The sequence below is a fragment of the Cupressus sempervirens genome, chromosome 7 (assembly GCF_028749045.1).
Source record: "Cupressus sempervirens isolate cs-2001-9-10 chromosome 7, ASM2874904v1, whole genome shotgun sequence".
NCBI lineage: Eukaryota > Viridiplantae > Streptophyta > Pinopsida > Cupressales > Cupressaceae > Cupressus > Cupressus sempervirens.
Genome location: NC_143124.1, coordinates 894,706,016 through 894,732,107, shown reverse-complemented (window position 1 = coordinate 894,732,107; position 26,092 = coordinate 894,706,016).

Genomic DNA, 26,092 nt, shown 5'->3' with positions numbered 1-26,092 from the left:
TGCAACATTACTAATTTTGGCTAGGTCTTATGGTAAACCTTCACAAGAAATGAGACCTTCCTCTTCAACTATGAGATTATTTGACACATTTGTATAGTCATCAGAACCTATTCAAGATATGGATTTATAGAGAAGATAAATAAATGTGCAATGAGAACTTCTCTCCCTCTCCTAAGGCCTATGGAAGAGGGTATACTTTTTTCAAAAAGATGGCTATTCTAGACATGGCCCTCTAAGTCATAGATTGGATGCTAGAGCCAAACCTCTTGATCATGTTCTTTTTGATGCAATTCTAAGGAGATGGTTGGCCTAGGATTTGCAAATTATAATAAGAAAACTACTCCTATTCTTAAGGAATCGGATAGTGAAGATGAACCAGAATATGTACCTAATTTGGAAAATTAGCAAGATATGTGTGAAGATTGGGTTCCTTCCACTAGTCTCCTTTGGGAAAATTCAGATAGTGTAGTCACTCATGAGACAATCAAAATTATGGAACAAAATGAATCAAGTTCAGATGGTTTAATGGAAAGAGAAGGTGTTACCCTTGATGATATTCAAGTTTCCACGTCAAGGCATCCCAAGCCTTCATGGTGTAAGCACCTTAGTCGAAGTTCAGAAATGAGTTCACAAGTATGAATGGGAATCCTTCTTGGAGCCTTCCATGCTTGACATGGATGTTGATGTCATCCACTCTTATAGTTCTTAACCTGAGGTAGTTGACAAGTCACATGTAGGATTAGAGGATTTGAACTCACATATTGGCCTAGTGGATGATTATTCACTTGTTAGGAAAAATCTTGATTTGGGTAGATTAGAAAGTTACTTGATAGACTTTGACTTTTTAGTCACTAGAGATGAAACCATTCACATTCACAGGCTTGAACTAGTCATTAACTTGCCCCTTGTTCATCTTGACCTTATTGATTGGTCCCAATGCTATCAAGAACCTGAGCTCTTAACATTTCAAAATGACTATGAGATAGCTTGTTACTTGAATGCCATTGAACCCATAGTCTCTTCCACCAATGAACCGACTACCAATATGACAGAGCCAAACATCAAGTACCTTAGCCACAAAATAAAAGAAAAAGAAAAAGAGTTCTGATGGCAAAACCCACTATGTGGTGGTGTTAGAACTGAAAAAAGTAAAAAGAAAGGACATATCCAAGGGTGAAATCCTCTTCAAAGTGCCTAAGGATGAGGTACTTGATTTTCTCCCTAGCTATTTTTAGGATAGATCTTCAGTACTTATTGAACCAACACAAGCAGTCAAATTGGGTATGGATGAGGCTCCACAAAAGGTACACTTGGCTCAGTCATTGTCACCATAGGAAAATGAAGCTTACACTGAGTTATTACAAAAAAGAAGAAGATAAATTTTGCCTAGACTTATTCAAATATGCTAGGGTTGGGCACTAATCTTATCATGCATCACTTATCCATAGCTCTAGGTGTCAAACCAATTAAGCAAAAATTGAGAAAGAAGCATCCTCACATAGCCCTCCTAGTGAAAGTAGAATTAGAGAAACTACTTGGTGCAAAATGGATAAGGGCTATCAACTATGTTAAATGGATATCAAACATTATACAAATTTCCAAGCATGAAAAAACCATTCGAGTTTGCACAGATTTTAGAGATGTCAATAGAGCACACCCAAAGGATGACTACTTTCCACTTCCCAATATAGCCATGATAGTGGATGTGACCATAGGTTATGCGATTTATTCCTTGAAGCATAGTTTTTTTTGGATACAATCAGATTAAGATAGCTCATGAAGATCAAGAAAATACTACATTCACTTGTGTATGGGGTACTTACTATTGGAACATTATGCCTTTTGGATTAAAGAACACAGGAGCCACCTACCAATGAGCTATGACCACTATTTTTCATGATATGATGCATAAAAACATGGAAGATCATTCGGATGCCACCTTGGTCAAGTCTAAGAAAAGAGACACACACTTAGATAACTTAGAAGTCATTCTAGATCACATGGTACAATTTTAAGTAAGGTTAAATCCTAAGAAGTGTACATTTGGAGTTACCTCTGGAAAACTACTAGGATTCATTATTTTAGAAAAAGGAATAGAGGTAGACCCTGAAAAAGTCCAAGCAATCATGGATATGCCACCTCCTAGAAATATTAGTCAAATGAGTAGTCTTCAAGGACATCTTCAATCCATAAGGAGATTTATTTTATAGTTGGCAAATAGAGCTCAACCTTTTAACAAGAGCTTACATAAAGGAGTCAAATGTGTATGGAATGAGGATTGTCAAAAGAGCATAGATCAAATCAAGAAGTTCTTGGAAAATCCTCTAATTTTAATACCTCCTATCCTAGGGAAACCACTTATTCTATACATTTTAGTGACAGAATCTTCCTTGGGGGTATTACTAGCTCAACTTGATGAACATGGGAAAGAAAGAGCAATATACTACATTAGTCATACTCTTGTTTCATATGAGGTTAACTACAAAATTATTGAGAAAGCTTTCGTGGTGGTTTTATTTACTTCCCGAAAGTTGTGACATTACATGCTTGCACAAACTATAAACCTCATAGAAAAAATAGATCAAATCAACTATTTACTAGGTAAGGCTGCCCTCACAGGTAGACTTGCTAAATGGATGGTGATCCTTTTAGAGTTTGACATAGAGTACATTGAACGTAAAGATATCAAAGGATAAGCCATAGCAGATCAATTGTTTGATTTCCCAATACAAGATAATACATCTATTCAAGTTAACTTCCCAGACGAACATCTCATGTATATGACTGAAAGAATATGTAAGATGTTCTTTGATGGATCCTTTATGCAACATGGTTTAGGAACTGGTGCGTTGTTTGTTTCTCCTCATGGGTACATGATTCCTAAATCTTACAAGTTGTTATTCCCATGTACAAACAACATTGTTGAGTTTGGCCTTTAAAAAATAGACTTAAGATGGCCATAGAATGGAGAATCATAGAGTTACACATTAATGGGGATTCACAACTAATAATCAACCAAGTCAATAATGAATATTTAATAAAATATGAGAAAATGGTACCTTACAAGTAGATGGTTGATTCCTTGAGATGATATTTCACATTTGTTACATTTCAACAAATCCCTTGAGTAGAAAACAAAGCAGTTGATGCGATGGCTACACATGCTTCACTTCTTCAGCTAGAGCAACATGAATTTAGATTTGAATTCCTAGTGGAAGAGCTACATCACCCTATCTATGATTCCCAAGAAAGTCATGTTATTTGCACCCCTTTGGTCATGAGTCATCCCGTTATGGTGCCATTTATTTATAATGGTATTATACTTGAAACTTCTAACTGATCTGAATGTAGAAAATTTATCTGAAATGCCTCTCACCATTCCCTTATCTCAAGTGATTTGTATAGGAGGGGTCTAGACAGAACACTTCTTAGATTCTTAGAAAAGGAATAATATGATCAAGTGTTAGTTGACATCCATGAGGGCATTTACGGGGGACATTCAAATGGACTTTCATGGGCTGAAGGTTGCTTAGGGAAGGATACTATTGGCCCATGATGTAGATTGATGCAATAGCTTTTGCAAAGTCATGTGAAAAGCATCAAAAAAATGGTAACCTAATACATGCTCTAGGTAGGGAGCTCATTCCTTATATTTCTCATTGGTCATTTTAGTGTTGGGCCTTTGATCTTGTTGAGTAGATTCTTCTCAACTCATTAGGTGGACACAAGTTTATTATTACTGATACTGATTACTTTACTAAATGGGAAACCTCTCTATTAATTCTAAACCATATCATTTGTCGATATGGAGTTCCTTCTAAGATTATTATCAAAAATGGAAGCCAGCTCAAAAATAAGGACCTCAAACAACTCTAGAAGAGATTCAAGATTAAACAACATTGGTCCTCCATTCACTTTCTACAAGGAAATAGTCAAGCATAAGCATCAAATAAGGCCATTTAGAAGATCCTACATAGGATAGTTCATAAGAGTGGTAGATATTGGCATTTATAGATAAATCTAGCTTTATGGGCCTATAGAATGAGTATTTGTACTCCTACTAGGGCTACCCCTTTTACCCTCACATATGGCACTGAAGTAGTGTTACCTTTAGAGTTCGAGATTCCTTCACTTAGAGTTTCTCTCAAAGGTTTAGTTATAGATGAAGACTATTGTGTCATGAGACTTCAAGAGTTATAACTTCTAGATAAGAAATGCAAAGCATGATTTGGCCATATGAGGGTTTATCAAAAGTGCATGTCCAAAGCCTTCAACAAAAAGGTTCGCCCTAGAGAATTCTAGGTGGGAGGTCTTCTCCTATGTAAAAATCCTAAGAATCAACAATAGAGAGATCAAAAGTAGAAATTTAAACCTAATTAGCTTGGGCCTTACATCATTACAACAACTTTTGGGTTTGGTGCTTATTTACTGTCTACAGAAGAAGGAGAGCAGCTCTCTGATCCTATCAATGTCTTGCACTTGAAGAAGTTCTATCCATGATGCCTGTTCTTTCTAGGGACATCCTTTGTATATATTTATTGATCCTGAAAAAATCTAGAAAAAAAATGATGTATTTCAAAAATCCAAAAGAATGGTATATTTCAAAAATCCAAAAAAAATGATATATTTCAAAAATTAAAAAAAGTTATATATTTCAAAAAATCCATAAAAATGATATACTATCAAAAATTCTAAAAATAAAAAAATGTCCTGAAAAATGATCATCTTAGTGGAAACCTAGCAATATGAACTTTGATGTATCTCCAAAAAAATTATATATTCCAAAAAAAAAAATTGCAATAAGATCCAAGTGGTAAAAACCTGGAAACATGCGCTACTTGAGGCTTGTTTACCCCTATTTCTTAGTGTGTGTCCTTAACACTTAGCCTTTCTCCATCATTCCTTGACCTTGTTTCCTTGGTTTGGAATTGGTCTTTGTCTTTCTCTAGGGGGCATAACTATGTTAGCTTTGGTTTCTTAGATGCGTTAGTCTTTAGGGCACCTCACAAATGGTGTTTTTCAACATCACCCCAATTGTATTTTTCAATACAACCCCTACCATCGAGTTTTTTTCAACACTTATTGGTTTGGTCTTACATAGTTTTATCATGTGATCTTACCTACTTGCAAGCATTTGATCCTTATCCTCAAAACTCAGTATTAGTTAACACACTTAAACTTTTAAACACAAACACTTAATGCTTGAGCTATGTCATGATCTTTTCTTTATGTGCTAATTGTTATTAATTTTTGTTGAGTGTCGTTGTCGAATAAGTCTCTCTGGTATGCATAGTTAGAGGACTTGGGGCATGGGGCATATTTTTCTTTTCTTTCTACTTGTGGGTGTGGTCTTAAAAGTCTAGAGTGTCTCTTGTTGTCCCCTTGAAACACTGAGGAGACTTGAGACATCATCCTTGATTGTTTTTACACAACCATTCTCATGGTCCTCCCAACATATATGCCTTGATGTGAGTGTGGTTTTGCTACATTAAATTGGGCAAGCTAACATCGAAGTCATCTTGACCTTTATATCTTTGATGCTTATGTTAAAATCTTTCCACATTCTAATCCAATATATATCACATCCATATCTTCATAGTTGTGCTTGTGACTAGTGATGATTGTGTGATCTTTTGATGTCTTTTAATAATGGCACAATTATGAAAATAAGTTCCTTAACATTCTCTAATGAATGATGAACACAAAATCCTATGTTACAATTGCTTTATTGCAAGTACACCTTTGCATTTGCATGTAGCTTGCATTGTTAGACTTCATGTTAATTTGCAGTTTTAGGTTTCATTATGAGTTTGAGATTGTTTTCCTTCATCTTTCTTGTGGAATTTTAATCAATTGTGGTCATGTTTGATCTTCATTTCCTTATCTTCTTTCATGACCTCAATCAAAATTTTCTATCTTAAGCAGTTGATTGATTTTGAGGCATTCTCTTTCTTGAGGCAAATTCTCTTTCTTCTTTCCATTTCTTTCAACCTCTTCCAAACTTATATCTTCCATTTTCTTTTACCCCACTTCTTTTCTTCTAATTTAATTTTGGGGCATAATCTTTCATGCTTGATGATCTACCTTGGTTCTATGATCCTTTTATCTTTCATCTTAAATCAAGAACCTTATCTTTAGTTCAATTTGATCAAATTTATCAATTTTTTGTTTCTCCTCTATTTCATTTCAATCTCGATCATGAGGGGGAAATAGCTATCAAACTTCAATCCTTGATTTAGCTTTATCAATATTTGTTCCACCTGAGACAACCCTGTATTTGTCAAGACAAAATTGCTATTAAATTTTTTATTCTTTATCCTGATGTGTTCCTAAGTTGACCACACATTTGTGTTGTTTTGTGATCTCGAATTGAAAACACACTTCAACTACATTCTTTGACTACATGTGCTCCCGAAATGATCACACATTAGCCAAAGAGGGGCAAATGTATGCACCCTAAAATGGTCACCTAGACTACGTGTCTGTATCTTTCAATTTATCTATCCTTCAATTTATCAATTCCCTGAATCAATGCATTGCAATATTTTATTAAATCAATTCAAATCATTTTCCTTGATCAAATTGCAATTAATTTAATTATTTCAATATTTTCTCAAGTTTGATTAGCTTATTCTAAATCTTATTTAATTAAAGGAAAACTTCTCTTTTAATTAAATAAAATAGCTCCTATTTAATTAAAATAAATTACTCCATTTTAATTAAATAAATAAAAGCCCTATTTGAATATCTATTTGTGATGAAAAAAGGAAATAAATAAAATAAAATAAAATAAACAAATTCTTTTTCTCTACACTTAAATGCACATATTTCTAAGTGGGATTTCTTAATTTCCTCTTTCCACTTTCTTGCCAAACACTCCTCTTTTCTCACTGGTGGAATTTTTTTCTCACATCAATAAAGCCTTATTATTCCATATCAGTTCTAAGAAGCCTCCTACCTCCACACTTGACTATATAAGGATCCCTCTCCTTCTCATTTGGAGATGTTAATTGCTATAGTATTGTTGTGCTGTAGGTTTGGAGAGCGATTTTGGAGGAGTTTGAGCATTAGGGTTTGGATATTGGAGCTTTATTGCAACTTCTTTCTTCTTGTCTTCTTCTCTCATGCATCTATGGCTTCCATCATCATTCTTCATACTTTGATAAAAGCACAAACCTATGTCACTTTTTTATAAAGGAAAAGGCTAACAAAAATGTAACTGTTCATCTTCAATGACATACAACTGGTAGTATTATTTAGAATTTGATAATGAAGTAAACTAATGAAATGTGTATAAATGGATGAAGTTTAGGATTCTAATTTTTAATAATTATTCGGAATAAGAATTGATATATTTTCCTAATTTTTAAAGATATTTTTTTCCTTGTTGAAAAATGCAAAAAATTAGGGGTCTAGTTCCCACCACAAAACTATATGGAAATAAACTTATTTCCATTCAGTCTTAGATTATGTTATAGATAATATATATAGCTAGAACAATCAAAAATAAAAATTGGCTTTAGATCTATATTTCATCTTTTATAACGATTCAAATTTTAACTCATCTAAAATTGATAGTTTTCATCTCTCAACACATTTTTCAAAATAAAAATATTCTAACCAAAATAAAAAATATACATTCATGAAGAGGACTCTCTCCTCTATAACACCATGTGATTTGTACATTTTTTTGATATGATTTACTATTTTTTTTCTTTCTCAAAATTGACATCTTCTCAAGTGTTAAAATACGTACTTGTAGAATTTTTTAATTACAATATACTATATCTAGTTAAAACGCTATAAACTCTATATGAGAATATTCTTGGATTTGATCTCTATAAAATGGTGTTTATATGTTATGAAAAAAAATCATAAAAAATAGTAAGAGTTATTGAAACATCGATTTTTTGAAATAATTGTAATTCTTTAGTAATTGGATACAAACTAGAATAAAACATGCATTTAATACACATTTCCAATTGGAGAAGTGTGATACTATATATAACTTAGCTAGATTTAATTTTTCTAGTTCATATGTTTTAATAAAATTTATTTTTATATAAAAATACTCAAATTCATTCATTCTAATAAGTCAGCCTAACAAGTGACACAACTTTGTTGCATTTTCATATTATCATAGTCGTCTTTGTTTTCATAGAGTAATCTTGCATTGTTACTTCCTTTCATAGATTAGATTTCCTTTCTTGCATTTCTTTGCATTATTATCATTTAGATTAGCTTGCATCTTCATTTACATGCATATTTGATGATCATGAAGATGATCACTCTTGTTTTTCCTCTTTGAATCTCTCATTTTATGGTGTACTTGCATGGGCACAAACTATATCAAACTAAGGGCCTCCATTACAAACCCTTGCACTCCATGAATAGAGAGCTATGGATTGCCATTTGAGATCACATTCTTGAGAAATCTTGGATATAATGATTCATAGAAGTGTATCGACATTTTAGCACACAATTCATATCTCCAATCATATGATTAGGACAAACACTATTTATAATCCAAACATATTTCTTCTTTTCAACTTGTGATACCAATGCTCTGTTTTCTCTGACTTCTTCTTTTTCGGGACTCTCTTCCTTAAGAGGAACAAATCCTATTTCATCATTCTCATCATCACTTTCACTCAAAAATATTTCACACAAGCATCTAATTCCTCATCATTAGTAAATAAACACTTCCTTGGCTTAAATAAGGCTTCTTAACCTTTCTTACTCTTTTAGGGAACTTAGAAGAATAATGATCATATTGATCACATATTTAATATTTAAAGATTTTCGTACCTTTAGGTTCTCTCTTGATAAGAAGGGAAAGACCTTCATCAATATTCTTGTCTTCTTATATTTTTTCTCAGCTTCTACTAGCATAATCTCCACTTATACTTGCACTTCTTGTCAACATAGGTCAAACATTTAATGCACTAAAAACAATCTCAATTCTAGGAAAATCTCCACTTTGTCTTATTTGCTTCTTAGTTTATTCAAATCTCCCAAGAAAAATCTCTCTTGTGAAAGTAGGGGTGTAGGAATTAGTTTGTTCAATCATCTATGCTATCTTTTTGCATGCAGGTGTCAAAGTCTTGAATATTTTCAATATAATTTCATTTTCATCTTTTGTTCCATCACAAGCCTTGATTCCTACAAAAATCTCTAATATTCTTCCAAAATAACTTCTTACAGATTCATCTTCCATCATCTTAGCATTTTGAAATAAACATATCCAATTCTATAGTCTAACCTTTCTAGCATGCTTATCACCTTCAAATGTAGATTCCAAATATTTCCAAGTTTAATGAGCTAGCTTTAAATATTTTACCTAACTACTCTCATTTTTTGGAAGGCCTGTCAAGATTCTCTAGCAAGCATATTGCACATAAACTCATCTCTCTAAGGTTTAGTACAAGTCTCAAGCTTATCTTCATCAACACATCCTTCCTTTCCTTAGTGATCAATCAATATGCTAGAACCATGTATAGAAAATGTGTCTTTGTCTTCTCCTTCCAATTGTCATAGTTAACTTTATCAAACTTCAAATTTTCTTTCCTTAAATAATTACTTTCCATAGATCTCCTTAATTTGTTAAGATTTTCCTTCAAGGACTTGATGCTCTAATACCAATTGTTAGAAAGTAAATTCCACAAGGATAGCTGAGAGGGGGGTGGGGGGTGAATCAATTATGCAATTAAAAAAACTCTCAATATCCTTATTAATTTGAAAATATGTAAATAGGAGATGCATTAACCATAGAAATGTCACCATACAAGATAACACTAGATATGTTAACTAGGGAAACCCTTGCTCATAAGGAAATCACTAATGGGGATGGTACCCACAAAATGGTGGACTAATATATAAGTTCCTTATAAGAGGATGTTCCCTATTAGGAGTCAATGAAATACATTTAGTACATATCAGTTCCTATTAGGAGTCTTTGAATCCATATTAGGAGATTCTAAACCTTTTAGGAGTTGTTAAGGAAGACAAAAGGACCCACTATCCAAATAGCTTCGGGGTAAGACCACTGAGATCACTGTCCAGCTAGCCTTAGTACTACCCTTCTCATAATAATACACATAAACAACTATGCACATCAAATTATTTGCCAATAAAGTCTCTTTGTTTGCTCACTGTGCCTTTAATACACCAAATACTTCTTTGATCAAAAGATATTCAATATCAGGTTCACTGGATCTCGCATAAAAGTTTGCATACTCACATTTCTCAATCAGTTCACAATACCACTCTCTACCACAAGGAAATAATCTTTCCTTTATACCAAGTCCTAGAAAAAATAATTGATTCAGCCTTGAAGCTTTCCCAATTTATAATTATAATATAGGACCATCTTAAGATATTATATTTACATGTTTCATTACAATATCACATCTTTTCATAATTACAATAAACTATTGGTTCACAGTCTTCATAAATCTTCACTTGATGGTCATTTGGATGTATGCATTTGACCACAACATCTTCAACATGTCATCTTCCTTTGTCCAAATCCACATGACTAGATTCCATCTTTCTTAGGAGATATAATCCAAACATCAATAACTATTATCTAGAAACTTTGTCTGAAGTCTATCTTTAGTAAATTTCAAATATATTTGTACTATCTTCATATTTTCACATGTTCTCTTAACTAGAATATTAGGACACTCTTTAGAACATGTTCTCAATAGTTTATAAGCTAATATGCATTCCTTAATCCTCGTAAAAACAAACAATGTTTGCTACTCTACCAGTCTTCATATAATAACCATTGTGTTGATATCAACGACAAACACTGTCATGAATACAACACACAACCTCTATATAATGCCTCCAATAGTGCTAAGATACTGCCCCATAGGAATACCATCAACATTCATGCTAACACCACCCTTTTAAGGGACTTTGATGTTACAATGTTTAAAGACTCCAAAAAAAATGATCTATGATTTGCACTACCTCTACATGATAAGATCTAATTAAGCTTGCCAACTCTTCAACATACTATACTCTCCTCTCTAGCTTAATAACACTTCATTAAAATACTTTATTTGTGATAAAAACCTTCTCCAATTCTATAATCAATAGTCAACAATTAATTATTTCATTATCTTTCCATTAAATAGAAATTCCTTCCATTGCCTTAACAAACCCTATTCAATGATCCAAATTAAGTTTGATAAGAAAACATGCATCTAACCATCCATAAAAAATTCTCCTATGACCTAACCACATTGACTCACTATTGAAATGCACCTTGAAAATTGATCCATCTAATGAGTCATTTTGACCAAAAAGAAATTACTTGAACAATCCTCCTCAAATGAATTACCTCAATTAATGTGTTGTGAAACATTTTCCACAAGTCATGCAAATACCTTCTTACTCTTAAAAAATCATCATTGATTGCAATAATAACTTGAATCTTATGATTGCTCCATGAATCTTCATCAATTGTTCAAGTTCACTTGTATGTCCAGTTTACCTATATTCCTATTTTTGTCAGCATCACTTCTAGATCAACAAACTACCTTTACCTTTGCACATTATGGGGTGTAGTCTTAACCATATAATCTTGACATCATTCCTAATCATATCCCATGATTGATCCAACAAATACTTTACCAACATGAAGTAACATCCAAATCAATTAATTGTGTGCCACTATCTGTTCTGGAAATTAACTAGTTTGATTTCTTTATGCATAACTTATTCCAATTCTTCACATAAATAGTTGCTATCAAAGACTTAGCATTATGACTCATAAATTAACCTTCTTGTAGGATAGTAACACGTAATTCACACTCCAAATCATGCTTTACTCAATCAATATCTGGTAATATACTAAAATTACTTAGTGTCAAATAGTTGACATCAATGACAACCAAATAACTGATCTACCTATTACCAAAATTGTGTCAATTCTTTATATATTCATCATGTAACATCTAATATTTCCATCAATTATGCCAATATTATCTTTATTAATTGGTTATGCCAACACTCTCAATCTCTCATAGCATTTGACTTCCTTATAAAATATTTTGACACTCTCTTGAGCTTTTTATTCCATTTAAATATCTTCCGTATATTAAATTCTTATTCTTCACAACATTGAAACACCATTAAATTTTTCATCTCACCTTCATTCCATTGAGTTTTGTGTTTATGGCTTCAAAGTTGAGTCTCTCATCTCATTCCATTGCATTTTGTTTACCATATCATACTATCTTTTTTCTTTTTCTTTTATTTAGTTTATGATTACTTGTTTGGCATACTTTTGGTTGTTTATCACCAACTATTTTTTTGTTTGTTTATTGTAGAGGTGAACACACCAAAGGTAAGACTTGATTATGAAAATTCTCTAAATAGCTCCCCCAACATTTTTCATTTTTCTATGTGTGTAGGTTTTCGATAAGGAGAATAAAAGAGGAGATCTCTTGGGATTTTTCTACCTCCTTCACCATGAGTATTTTATTTTCTTTTTCATCTTCATAGTACAATCACATATCTTTATTCTTTGTTATTTTTTAAAATTAAATTAGTGGTTGCTTAAGTTTTTCAAGTTAGTAATTTTCTATTATATTAGTGGTTGTTTCAATTTCTTTGTTTAGTGCAATGTACGTTGTCCATGCAACACACAATTTTATTTTGTAGACATCTTGTATCCATGCTATCCTCCTAGATTCATCTGGGTGTTTGAGGTAGTCAGGTTGTGTAGCTTGGAAATCAATCTTGGTAGTCATCTCTTTCATAGATGAAAGTCAAAATTTTTAATCTATTGATCTTGTTTAGTTAATTTAATTCTTACATTTTACATAGTATATCATTTAAAGTATAAAGCTCATGTATTCATCAATCTAATTGTCTTGATCACCCTAGCTCACTAGAGCACTAGTAGAAGTGAGGTGCTTTAAGGGTCCAATTAATTCCTTGGGGTTTCATCAATCCCGAGGTAGTGAATTCCCTTCATTGCATTAGATAAAGAAGTTTATCATTGTTCCTTGATATGAGCTTTCTAAGCTAGGTTGTAAAAGTAAAATTTCCTGCAAGTACACCTTGTTGAAACCTATTTAAATACGTAAAATATTTTGATGCATGTTGAGGATAACACACAAAGGATTAAATGCAAGAAATATTTTGGGATAATGTAAAGTCTTTGAAGCTTCAATGGAGTATAAGATTAATCAGGCATAAAAATAAATGTTTTAGTTGTGTTATATAAGGTTCAATATAACCAATGTAGTTCATGCAAAAGACTAAACGTTGGTTAATCATTTGAATAGATACATTCAAAGAGGTTATCCCAATGGTACATGATTGACATTACTTAGAGGTGATGCCTTTTTATACATGTCTTATGTGCTATATTTGAAAATGTTGATGTAGGAGTTAGAGAATAACTAGTTATGGCTTAATTAACTTCAAGCCACAATAAATTTTAAAATTGAACAAAGGGCGTTGAATTTATCTATTTAACCTTAAATTAAATCTTAATAGTCAAAAACAAAATTTTGGGATTAAAAAAAGAGTTGAAATTATTCCAAATAAAAATAAGATTTTATTTTTAATGTGTTTATTTCTAAATACTCAATTAATCAATATCAAGTACTAGGATGATGGATACTTGGTTTGCTAGCAAAGTTGAAAGCTTTAGAGTGGACCCACTAAAGGTCGAGTCTTGTTGAGTGCAAGGTCTCAACATCATAAGGGATGAGGTTGGGATTGTTCCTTATACAAAAATGGAGCTATGAATACTCCTTGACCTTGACTTTTAGATGAAGAGATTTTAGCCTAATTTTAAATGTAGAATTAATAGTTGAAATTAATTTAAACAAAAATAAGATATTGTTTGTGAATATAAGTCTAATTCTAAATGCCCAATTGACCAAAATCATGTATGGGTTTAATTTACTCTTGGTCTATCAGAGATGTTGAACAGTTAAAATCCACTAAAGATCAAGTCTTGTTGAGTGCAAGCCCTTTACATCATAAAGGGTGACACCAAGATTATACTTTAGGCAAATTTAGTGATATGAATACCCCACAGACCTTGTCTCTTAGACAAAGATATTTCAACCTAATTTTGAATTTAACAATAAGAGTTGAAATTATTCCAAACAAAGTTTAGATATAATTTTTGAATACGTTTGATATTAGATACCTGTTTAACCAAAATCATGTACTTGGTCAATGGGCTCTTGATTTGTTGGTGAAGTTGAATGGTTTAAAATTAGGCCGTTAAAGATTAAGTCTTGTTGAGTGGGAAATCCCAAAGGTATGGAGCTCAGATTGTGACTTAGAATGGTTCAAAATGAACCCATTAAAATATCAAGTATTTTTCAGTGCAAAACCTTGACATCATAAGGGATGAGGTCAATATTGTACCTAGGTTCAAATGAACTTGCTAAAGATCAAATCTTGTTGAATGGGAAACCCCAACATTATAAAGGATGAGGCTAAGATTGTGCCTTGAATGGTTCAAAATGAACCCACTTAAAAATATTGTTGAGTGGTAAACTCCAACATCATAAGGGATGAGGTGGAGATTGTGCCTTGGAATGATTCAAAATGGTCCCAAATTCCAAATGTACTTGCTAAAGATCAAGTCTAGTTAAGTAGGAAATCTCAACATCATAAGGGATGAGGTCGAGATTATGCCCTGGTATGATTCAAGATACACCCATTAAAGATCAAGTCTTGTTGAGGGCAAAACTAAACAACATTAGGACGAGGTCGAGATTGTGCCTTGGTCGACTTTGGCGAGGTGAATAGTCCTCACACCTTGATGCTTAGCCAAGGAGATTTTAACCTGTCTAAATTGATCTAGGTTTGAAATTAACAAAATAAATTGAAATAATTCCAATGAAATATGCCATAGAATCTTTTAATGTAATTATAATTATAATGTTCAATCAGGAAAAATCATGTACTAGGTCAATGGGCCTCTGATCTAATATGAAATTGAATGGTTCGTAATGACCTAGTCAAGGATAAAGTCTTATTGAATGAAAGAACTTGATGTCAAAAAATATGACACTAAGATTTTACACTTTATGATTTAAGAACTATGGATAGAACCACCCATGTTCTACCCATTTTTTAGAAAAAAAAGTTGGTAATTACATCAATTGTACAATTTTAGCAGTACCAATAGTGCTTGCTTACTAGGGCTTTTGAGCACAAGTACTGGATTGATTCTGTAGTTTCTTTGGATGTCAAAGTGAATGAGGAAATATGTAGAATATTAATAACTACTTTTTGACCCTTGCACACAGAACGATCACCTAATGCTCGTCTATAATACTCGTGAGTAAGAACGATAGCTATAAAAACAACAAAGAAAAGTCATCGAAATCAAATATACCATTTGAAAACCCAAAATACATAAAATTTACTAGACCTAGTTCTAGAACTCTTCCTCTCCCTCTAGAACCTTGATTCTAAAAAAACCATTCGTTCAAAAAAATCTATTCGTTTGAATCATATAGCTACCTACGAGAAAGGAATCAGTTGTATTTTCTCCAAGGCTGAGTCATCTTCTTTGGAAAGCAATGGTTAAACGACCCATTTGAACTCTTTCGCCAACTTGAAGAGAGTCTCCTCCCTCAGTGCAATATAATATAATATGTCCTCACACGCAATAATTTTGACCCGGCTTAAGAGCCCTAGCCTATGCTTCAAGTTGACATGACCACCTCAACTTGAGACGCTCTGAAAAGCACAGCTATCAATTTGCTTTGGATTGGTATTGGAAAAGTTGGCGTTGAGGGGGACGCATCCTATTACTATTACTATTACTATTGCTAATACGCATCCATTCATCCCTTTTTATGATTCAGATAGTGAAGGAACCCACCTGTCCTATTCCTCTCCTTTCCTTGTCCCATCTCTCATTTACTCAAAGTCAATAAGGATCAAACAAAATCCAGCTTTTCCTGGCCCAAAATATGATCTCAGCCCAACATAAGGAAAACTCTAGGTAGTTCTAAATTCCCTCAACTCCACGCCTCATATCCCTCTCAAGACAGTTCAATAAACATCATCCTCAATTGTCTTAGGGAAGAGTCATGTTTCAATTACTATTCATCAAATAAAGTTCACAAAAAATTATATAGTGGGTCAATGGTAGTTTATTTATTTTTTATAACTTAGTAAATAAATAAATAAATAAATTGTACAACTTATTTCAATAGTGTACAATAATTATTATGACATTTGTATGTAAGCATTGTACAATTTTCTTGGCTCTCATGTGATTGGCTAAAGGACAATAGAGCACATGCTTAAGACGACACTTTAAATAACTATCTTTTTACTCACACACATAAAAGATCCCACAACATTTATGTTTACTATTCAAAGACGAGAAAAATAGCTATAAGCAATTAAATTGCATACACAAAAAACAACAAAATCATTGAAATCTGATCTAAGGAAAGCACATAGTTATTGCCCATGTTCTACTTATTATTCACTCCTTGCTCACCCAATCCCTCCAACATTAACTTTAAAGAAACAAAAAAATGATAGCTAAAATCCCATTAGTAAATTTTGCATGCATCAATCATCGCCCACTTCTACCTCTAGTCGTAAAAATTTATAGACTTCAATCATAATTTCACAATTTTATTGATGCCCATAGCATCACAACTAGTTGAGGATTTGTGCAATAGTATTGGCTGTTCTTAAGGTGGTGGTAGTACTCAATCATTAGGACAACCTTAAGTAGATATCAAACAATACTTTGAAATAACCACTTTTGGTCCCTTGCATCCATAATCAATCTCACAATGTGCATCATTACTACCTAAAGCTATAAGCACTTATGTCATGTATATATATATATATATATATATATATATATATATATATATACTCATTTTGACTTGTAGTAGTATTAGTAATAGCATCTCTATCTATCTTAAACAATTGTGTATCCATTTTCAATTTTGAAAATCGAAAACTTCTCAAATTGTACTTATCTTATATATTATTAATAAAATTATATGTGCATTTTTATCTTTTCCCACCCCCTCCTCCCCACAAAAGAAACGAAAAATCGTTACAAATTAATGTACCATTAAGAATATGTAAATGAGTGAAGTAAGCTATAACATTTACTATTATAGCTTTCTATGAATAACATATAAAGCCAATGGAAAAATCATCTACATCCGACTCACTATATTAAAAAAAAAAGTTCATTAGAAGAAAATAATTAAATTATAGTAATTAGAGAAGAGCTGTACATTACACCAATCTCATTTTAGAATTTCAAATACACAAAATTAATTATAACAATTACTAATGCTCTCTAGAATAATTTAAAAAAGAAATAAATAATAAAAAATCAGTAGACCCTCCTCCGTCCGACAAACATAAATAAGCCTTCGCCGCCCGTCGGCCGACCCGACATAACAATTAATTTCACGGGTTTCTAATGTTTTTCCACCCCTTTGAATAAATGAAAATGAAATTGAAAATAGAGTAAAAATAAATAAATTAAATGTAATGTTTGCAGTCGTAGTTAAAGGTGGGCTCGTGAAGATGCTGTGGGTCCCATTCACACGGGCTGAACCGCCTTTTTCCCATTGCTTTTCAATTCACTTATATTTTACAGTTTGCTGTCACTCTGCAACTCTTCATCAAAAGTTGAAACTTTTTCTCGAATCTGACGGGCCGCCTTCAACTTTACACCGCCTCCGCGTAGGAATTTTTTATATATATGAAATATATTTAAGGCATTCATTTTACAATGACATCTTATGATTGACTGGCCCATTTAATTCCACCATTTATGTAACCTCTTTTATTCTTTTATTTATTAGTAGTTCTTCTAGGCAACGGTGTGGTTTTTTTTGAAATAAAGTGAATGCTTGGGTAATGTTAGCCTTACACTCCCCGTGACAGAGCATATAGCTCCACCACTCCATGAAAGTGAATATGAGAGGGATGGAATGTTACACCATACAAGTTGGTATCTTGGGAGTAATGGTCGTAGTTAGTTTCATATATTCACACACTTGAGGTTATTCATAATTTGTGATATTTTTATTAGGATTCAATCGTGTAGTTTTCTTTCGAGTCACATTAAATTGATTTATGTTTTATAAGTGGTGGTTCACATGAACTAAAGAATGAATGGAACACTTAACAATCATTGCATCCAGGTGATGTTCATAGAGGTGAAGCATCGAGACTTCTCGGGAAGTCACTCATCCCAGTATTACTCCAACTCGAGCGAGCTTAATTGTTATTTTATGTATACATTGGGTTTTGATGATTTTTATTTTGTTTGTCTCTATATGCGACTTAACTGCTTATAGCTATTGTTCTTATTTTTAGATAGTAATGTTTGTTATGTGTGTCATGACAAAAAAGGACCAATTTAGAGTGTCATTCTTGTTGGCATTATGATTATTTTGTCATTAGTGACAACACTTAATTCTGTATGCTTACCGAGCATCAAGTGGTTACCTTGTAAACTTAGCAGTTCAGCAGTTTACACTGAGCAGACAGTGGCTATCGAGCAAATACAAACAATGTGAAGTCTAGCAGTATCTACCGTGCTTCATAGTATCTATGGAGCAGATAGTTTGTGTCATAAAGATTTAGTGTCTACCGAGCAATGAAAGATTCAGTGTCTACCGAGCAATGAAAGATTCAATGTTTACCGAATGAAGCAAGGTAAACTCAGTGAACAGTATCTACCGAGTGACACTTCATCTACCAAGTCACCATTGGTTACCAAGTTCAGAACTTCTTCGAGTGATTAGTATGGACAGAGCCTTCACTTCTACCGAGTGCATGACAATGTCGAGTAATGCAGTAGACGTCGAGTATCAGAAGGTCACCGAGTCAGTTCAGTGAACTCGAGTTATTTACTATTAGGCCGACTCTGTAATGTAGTTGTTTACTTGTATTTTGGCCGACCTTGTAATTTTGTACATTTGAAAGGTATATATGTAAGATGTATTGTAAGATATCATATATGAATAAATGAATGCGTGTATGATGCATGGAATGAGAAGGAATTGCGAAGTAATGTGAAGTATATGCGAAAGTTCATCAGCAGTAGTTCAAGGTACACAGCAAGGTCAATTCAGAGACTGAAAAGTTATATCCATCACATGAGGTGATCAGTGCATAAGGGATCATATCAACAATCAGTTGCAAGCAGATCCACTGCTTCATCCTAACAGGTGAATCAGATTTTTAAATCCTCTAACAAGGTAGACTTAACAGTCTTTGTACAAATCTCCTAACAGAGTGCATACTTCATTGTATGTTTGCAAATCCTCTAACAAGGTGGACCTAAAAGTCCTTTGTGCTCCTAACAGTGTAGATCACCAGAAGTGGTCAATGTAAGCCTTAACAAGCCAACTTTATACTGCAGTATTGAAGTTTTGTGGGTATCATCCCCACCCCAATTTTACTTTCTATTTGGAAGGTTTCTGGGCCACCAAAATATTGTGTTCACTTGTGTAATGATTGTTTTATGTTTCAGAACTAATGCATGCAATAGCATAGATAGATGTGTGGTAAATTAATAAAAATATTTAAGGTTACTGATTCACCCCTCCCCTCTCAGTAACCTGTCATATCTTGAATATTTCCAACAATTCTATACATACTTTAAGATGCAACAATAATCACAGACTACAATAACCTCAAAATTTGCACATACTTATGCATAAATGCTCTAATAGTCATACACTATAGTGTCTAATGCAACTCTTCCAACTCAAAGTCTACAACTCTAACTCCTAGGGGTACAAGTGGGCATCTATTAGTATACATGAATTTATTAATGGACTTTTGATTATCTTTTTTATGGATGTCTTTAAAGTTAATACCTACTTGGAGATTAGATGAGCAAGGAGTGGAATGATCATTAGAACATGGTCGGCTACTAGGCCCCTTCCCCTAGGTGTACTGGAATATTTTTGGTAATTTTCTTTAATTTTATATATACTATGTAGAGATATTATTTAACTAAAGTTTCATCAACATGAATGTTATTGTCATCTAGCACATATATCACTTTCTTATAATATAATATGTAAGGATACATTTTTTTAACATGTTATTCCAACAAGAAGATATGATTACCACTTCTCTAGCACCTTCTTATAGGACTAACATTCCTCCATCTTCCCCTCTCTTATTCACTCCTATTTTTCCCTAGCTATATTTGTGGGACCATTGGCGCTCCTTTGATTCCACCAACATCACCTATCGAACTATTACTCCAATTAAAGTGGGTTACCACTCTAGCACATCCACCAACATTACTGTCATTTGGAAAGGGAAAAATAAATATCTATAACATGAGAACCAAGTGGTCCTACCACTTGACCATAAACCTTTTGACAATGATGAATATTTAATAAGTGTATACACTCTTAAGGAAAGAGTTGTATTTATCTATTGTAATTTTTACAAATGCATTCAAGTTCTTTTTTATTTTAAATACATAAATATTGTCAAAGCCTTATTGAAATTCATGTAATCTTCTTAGACATAACAATGCTTTATTGGAATTCATGTAATCTTTTTAGACAAATAATACTATTTTATTTAAATAATTTTTTTAATCTTCTTTGACAACATAATATAATTTCAACTAAATATATCTAGTAATATGGGAAGGTTCCTTCTCTTTTATTTTGTTTTATATCTCTTGTAACGAGGCGATACAATTATTTTTCACATACTAATTATAAAACAACAAATAATTTATATTATGTTTATCCTTCAATTTGTTATTTATGAATTGATGTTTCAATACATTTTTTATAATGATGGATGATGCCAATTAAAAAGTTATTTAATTTTATATTACCTTTTTACTTTATTTGATAAATAAAAAGTTGCCTTGTACACTTCCCTTACAAACGTATGAAATGGGTTGTAGTTAAATTAGAATGTCTACAAATTTCAATTGGAATGTCATTGTCAACAAGAAGCCTTACTACAACTTGTTTCATGTCTCCAACAACTCAATACAATTTAATTAAATAAATAATTTGGTAAAGTGAAGACAAGCTCTTTCTCTTTCATTTTTTATTTGCCTCCCGAAGCTAGCTCACAATGTCAATTTCATGAGCTAGTATAAGTCAAAAAACATTTAATATTTGTCTCTACTCAAAGTACAACATTTGAATATGTACAATCCTTAGTATATTACATGTTCATTGGTGCATTCATGTGTTTTCTTTCAAATCAAATTATTATGGACACATCTAAGTTTATCATTCAAATACAAATTATATTTTTTCTTGTAACAATAGTTTGTGATATATCATTGAAGCTTCTATACAAATTTTTATTTGTCATCCCTTTTGCATCTACCACACCTCTTTCAAATTTTTGAATATGAACTTTCTTGTAAAGTATAATCCTTGATTTTTTATTATCTTGGAATTGTTCCTTTTTCATTTGTTATTTCAAATCTAATGAACATTGATCATGGAAGATCCTAAAAAAGAGAAGGTAACTACTATATTGTATATGTATAAATAAAATAAAGATGATAATTAAGATATACTGTATCATATTATTTGTATATAATAACATGGAGAAATTGAGGCACCTATTTTATTTCCTTTCATATAAGTCATTTTGTTATGATGAGTAGTTAATTTATGAATTAGATGAAATTACTAATTAGAGGGACACAAGAAATAAAAGGAGACAATTAGATCGTCAATTTCATTGGTATTACAATTCCACTCATCTAATACATTTTTGGACTAGTGTAAAGAAGTATAAAAGGTTTTCAATTTTAGTCTTACTTTTAATAACAAGAGACACAAAGTGTTTAGTGTACTAGAGGGAGAGAGAGGGGGAGAGGGAAAGGGAGAGCGAGAGGGAGAGATTGTATTTCATATTGAGCATATGAAAGGGCTATATAATATGTATGCTAAGTCACACTAATAATTAATTTTAAAAGAAATTAGTTTTATATTTTATAAAAAATGATCATTGTTTAGTTTTATCATAAGGAAAAGTTATTTTCTATAAATCCAAACTAAGAAAATAAATAAAAAATAATTATCTAATAAATGAGTGAGAACAAATAACTGAATTTGAATTATTATTACAATTAAAATAAGAGTTAGATGTGTGTAGTTCTAGAATCGATGATGGATAGATGATGCAGGCGTGAATTGAAGTATTTTGTCATCATTCAAAGAATATTTATGTTAGTTTAATGAATGTTTTAACTCTAAATTGACAAAGAGAATGATCTAGGAATTTTTATATATCATGATTTCACAACAAAACACGTATGGAAAATGCATTGAACTACTTCATAATGATTAATATAATTAAATAATCTTTAAATGTGGTAATAACACACATAGATTCATATTTTGATTCTTATTAAGATGTGGCTTCATGCATCTAAATCTATATAGATGCCCTATAACTCTAACATAATTTTGTAAATATAATTATAATATTATATAATCGTAAATTTCTAATTCAAACATGTCTTGAAAGTACAAATTATGAGTTATTATATTTATCATAATTTCTAATTTCTGAATTTAACTATATAATAATTTTAAATAATAGTGCTATCTACTAGAAGAATATAATTGAAATAATAAAAAATAAAGTTTTAACTTGGAAAGCAAGATGTCATTCTTATGAAAAATATTGCTTATCAAAATTGTTCTATCTACCATTCCAAATCATTATATCTTAGTCCTTAAAGCTCCTCGTTCAATGATACAAAAAAATTAAAAATTTGTTAGGGATTTTTTATGGAGGACAAAACGATTCCATTGATCTCATTAAAAAGTATGGGTCTTAAAATAAAGAGGTTTGAGAAGTAGGGTTAGAAGACATTTCAAAAGGAATGAAGCTTTTGTAGGGAGGCTGGTATGGAAAATGTATATAAAACTTGATAACATGGTGCAAAGTTATGCAAGCAAAGTATTTATACTCTATCCCTCTTAGGATTTTAACCATCTCCACTAAAGGGTTCAACCATATGAAACTTCATGATTTCATCTAGAGATGTAGTCACCAAATATGTTTCATGGGAAGTGTACCATGGAGAATATATCCATTTTTTGGGAGGACTCTTGGCATGGGTAAAAACTACTTATTAAAAGCATGATTCTAGCAAATACAATTCAGTCTATTATTAATTGGTAGGGATCCAAATTGATTGATTATGTGTATGGAGTGAAACTTTATTCAAGAAAGACCATTTGGAAGGACCCACAAAACCTTCCTATAATGATGCAGGAGCATCCAGAGGTATAAGGGCAATCCTGTGTCACCCAAAAAATGTACTTAGACTTAGTTTCTGTTTCATGTGTTTTCATTTTTGGATACCCATTTGGGTCAAATAAAGGTTCCAACTCTCATAGTTCCACTATCAGTGTGCTAGAAAATCTCGAAAAAATAGGAGCATGTAATTGGGCCATCATTTTGGTGAACTAGGAGGTGTAAATTGGCTAGATGAATGTAATTGTAATTTAGAGCATTCTAGAAAAAGAATCAGGTCAAAAGGCTCCACGGTTTGAAAGTTATTGCAGTTTTTCGAGTTTTGGAGACCTCCTAAGAATGCTTCAAAGTAAGGTTAGGGGCATTAAATGACCTCAAAAAGGGCCAAAAAATAGGGGACAAGCAAAGCTGTCCATAGGGCTATAGAGCGCTTCGAGAGCTTTTTGAAAATGTAAACGGTTCGTCAATCGGAGCTACGGTTCAAAAGTTATGCCTCCTGGAAGTTCGATTACCGTTTCTAGATTCTTCTAAATTTGCATCGACTTCTAACGCAGCTTCTGGAACTTCTATTTGGATGGTGGATGTCTATTTAAGGAGATTTCTGGCATTGTGAAAGGCAGTTCGGAGTGGAGTTTGAGAGGAGGTAGTGAAAGGAGAAATTATCTCCACATTTATGCTATTGTAAGCCCTTAGGACATGTTTTGAAGTTTATTTTCTCTGTACTGAATGTACTAGCTTATTTTTCAGTTAATATAATTTCCCTTTTCTGTTGTGTCCATTCTGTTCTTGGGTTGTGTCTCCATCATATAAACAATGCAATTTTTTTTTGTCTACAAAGCATATTCTTAAGTATAGTTATTTATATTTTAAATGAGTAGGACAAATTGATGTAAACCCCCTCAAATGATGGTAAACACTCTGTCGAATATGGTATAAAGCAATTCAACAAATGGAAAACCAACAATTATCATACAGAGCATTCTCATTTTGTTGGAATAAATTTTATCTACTTAAAGAATGATGTTTTGCTTGTTTAGCTTTGAGAAAACATATTCTAATAAGTGATAAATTGGAGAAGCTATAAATTGCCTAGTCTTTTCATTGTCTCATCAATGATAAAGAGAATGAAACAATAGATCACCTATTTCTTTAATGCACATTTTCTCAACAATGTTGGTACTTCATCATGAACAAGTTAAATATATCTATGCCACTTCCTAATACATTAAGAGATATGTTTCAATCCCGACCTATTATTATATGGTCTATATGGTGGGAATGAAATAAATGAACATTCATATAGATTGTTTGTCCTAGACAAAATGTATTGGAAGGTATCAATAAATCTATATCATAATTGGTCAATGCTCACATTGAGAATAATATTAAATGCAACCCACTCTTCACACATTGGGATGTCATCTTAATTAAAGAATGGAAAAAATCTATCCATTCTTTTTACTGCTACCCTAGCCATTCATACTCAAAAACCAATTAACAAAGCTAGTACAAAGTGGAAACCTTCAATCCACATCTATTTGAAGCTAAATTTTGATGGCTCTTCATGAGGTAATTTGGGTGTATTGGGTGTTTTAGTTTTCAATTAAGATCACTTGGGAAATTTGGAGCCTTCAAAACATCCTCTCTTTCATCAAGTACAAATAATATGGATGAACCTCACACACCCTTAATAGACTTAATACCATTTTAAAAAATGGGATATACAAAAATACATATCGAGGGAGATTCAACCCTAAATTTAAATGCATGCATAAGTAGAATATATTCGAACTGACAGATTGCATATATATGGAATCAAATTTGGGCTCTTCTTGACTTTCTCAAAGAAGTAAATAAGTTAGCAGACCACCTTGTAAACTTCAATTGTCATAATATAAATTTGGACTCTTCTAATGCAAAGTATAATTTAGTGAAGTTCCCAACTTTAACAAAGATCATTAATAAGGAAAAAGTGCTATAAAGTTGACATGTAGTAATGTATGTCATGAAAAACTAAAATAATAAGATTAGTTGGTAGAACACTAATTTGTAATAGTTGTATGGATCATCAAGTGAACAATTATTAGATCAAAATTGGATAGGAGAACCAAGAGATGAAGTAAAACATTATGATTTAACATATGGTGAAGGGCATTTAAATTTCCCTAGGAATATGTGTCACATGTGTGCATTGAAAATATATATAACCAACCTTGGTATGCTTGGAATAAAAAATGACATTTGTGTGCTTAAAATGATTACACCTAAATAAATCTGTAATAAAGTTCTTCAAAAATTAAAAAAACATGAACTTGAAAGCTGGTGTGTGAAAGAAAAAATATATACAAAGCTTCTCAACTTCATTTGACTTAGAGAAGTTGTAGAGTATTTTATTTCTACCATCAATGGAGTACTAGTCACATAAAGTTAAAGAATGAGAATTACCATTGGAAGAACACATTGACGATGATCGATTAGGGGAAGTCTTTAGTTTTTAATGCTAGCACTACAGAAGGAGTATCAAGAAATTGATAGGTGATGATATCTTATACCCCCAAGCAAGTAGAATGATATTTCCTTCTTAGTTGGCATTCATATTCTTTCAAATGCACTAGATATCCTACAATCTTAAAAATACTTAGAGCATATTACAAAAAAAACTATCAAACCAGAATACATTATAGTGAAATAAATTGATGTTAATCATTTAGAGGTATGATTTGTGGAGAGGGAAAGTTTATGTTGGAGGAATTTTTTCTTGTCACTTTTTTATCTGAATAAGGAATCCTATGTCAATTTGTATGATAACATCAAACAATTGCTA